The sequence below is a fragment of the Pavona decussata genome, unplaced genomic scaffold (assembly GCF_977016875.1).
Source record: "Pavona decussata unplaced genomic scaffold, jaPavDecu1.1 SCAFFOLD_37, whole genome shotgun sequence".
Classification (NCBI taxonomy): domain Eukaryota; kingdom Metazoa; phylum Cnidaria; class Anthozoa; order Scleractinia; family Agariciidae; genus Pavona; species Pavona decussata.
In genome coordinates, this window is record NW_028145459.1 from 1,680,517 (window position 1) to 1,682,652 (window position 2,136).

At 43.6% G+C, this 2,136-nt stretch overlaps 1 pseudogene; it reads right to left on the minus strand.

Annotated features, from left to right (window-relative positions):
- Positions 1–1,209: 1,209 nt before the first annotated feature.
- LOC146483947 (cannabinoid receptor 1-like) lies at positions 1,210–2,136 on the minus strand (annotated as a pseudogene).

A 2,136-nucleotide genomic window follows, 5' to 3' on the forward strand; every position in this document is an offset into this window, starting at 1 on the left:
CATACTTGGTCCACCAGCGCCGGGGCGCCGGGCACAAAATACAAACGTATGCACACCGAGAACCAGTTCCAACTTCAGTGCCCGAGTACAAGGCCGTGCCCGACTTCTGGCGTGGATACTTGATAAAAGGGTGCGTTTACGTTAGTGCTCAGGAAAAATCGTACTCGAACACCGTGCTCGGAACCAAATGTGAACATAGCCTGATGTCCGTAATAACAGGATGTCCGTAATGGTAAGATGCCTGTGCCCGGTCACTGAAAAAGACTTTGTTCAGACTCCTTGGTGCCCAAGGAGCAATCGTGTTCTCGTTTGTCAATTTCCTGTGCGCCACTTTGCTTACTGTATCGCAGGGAGGCATGAGGAAAAAGCGCAGGAACTGACAAAATCCTTTTCAGACCGGTGCCTAGGAACGGTGCCCGAGTACAACCCATGGGGGTAGTGCCGGGCACAGTGCTGAGATTTTTGGTCTAGCACTAAAGAAATGTATATGTTCAAACTAGTGCCTGTGCCCGAGAACCGGACCCGAGCACCCAGTCTATATCTGAACGGGGGTAAGTAATGATAATTAATTAATTAATTAATTAATTAAATAATTAACTAATTGATTAATCGATTGATTAATTGATTAATTAGTTAACAGATTGATTGAGTTATGGTAAAAAACACAATTTACATTAACACCTTTGACACATTAAAAGAACTTGTTAACTCAAAAGAATTAAAAGTGACATTTTTGACACTCAAGTAACTTAATAGGGAAACCAATCACACAAATCTGTATATCTACATATTTTTTTTTTGTGAACATTTCACACATGAGGACGTTTCTTAGCTCAGTGGATGATACCTAAGATTCTGGTGCATGCCTTTGTAACACCTAAACTCGAAAGCTTTTAAACTGTTCACTGTTGTAAGTCTTTTAAAATTCCTTAGCTCGCTAGACTTGTTACCCTGTCACACAAGCACGATCATGTCACGCCACTTCTAAAAAAGCACCAACCAATATAGCATATGATAAGGATGTGGGAGGGGTGGGGGGACTGTTCCCCTTCAAAATCTTAAGCTTAAATGACCCTAGAGAGGGAGTAGCTAGCCACCCAATCCAACCCCACCCTGGATCCGCCTTTGCACTAGTTAAAATTACGAGGTAAAATTAACGAATCGATACATAAAATGAAACTTTAAACATAAAGAAATGGCAAATTAAAGTTATTGACATCTGACAAGCTTAAAGATCCCCTCTTTGACTTTGGCATTTCCGCGATAATACAACACTGGGTTGATGCCCGAACACAGGGTAAGTAGAGGAAATAAAATGGGTTGTACCAGGTAAACGAGAGGCTTTTTTATAACGAAGGCTGTTACCATAACACTAACGAGAGGAATGAACACTAATGCCAGCAAACCCACCACGTATATGGTTGCTTTGGTGAGTGCTCGTTCAGTAGTAGCATTTGCGGTGTTGACAGGATTGGCTTGACCACCCTCCTCCATCATTTCAGCAATGGTGCTGTTGTGAATATGAAGATGACGAAGGGTCATAATCTGGCCAACAATTATGACAGCAGCTGAGAGGACTACGAAGGCAGCCACCAAAACATGGAAGACTCCTGCTGGGTTGCCACTAACTTGCCTTACAGTTCCAAATGTTGTCGTTGTAAGCCAAACCAAACAACAAGCGATAAGGGCGCGGCGGCGGGTCACCAGGTACTTGTACTGGACCACGTAGTGGACAGCTAAGTAACGATCAATGGTGATGATGGCGAGGTTTCCAAATGTACCAAGAAAATACATTGCGACTGGTATATCTTCCGGCTGCTCATCCAGCTCCAAGTACACGTCACAAACCTGAGTGTTCAGAAAATGTTTGATCCTAAAACCGGCGTTCATTGGTGAGATATACGCTCCCTAGATGAGATCTGACAAGGTCAGGCTGCAGACCATCAACAGGCCAGGACGAAGGCGCTTGACACCACTTCTGAATAACGCGATAATAACAGCCGCATTAGACACAGCACACCAAACACTCAACAGCATCGAAAGTGGAGAAAGTCAGTTAGTGTAGTAGAGGTAACTCTTTTGGAAAGACACAGATATTCCTGGGACAAGACATGACTGAGCGATTTCATCTTCCAT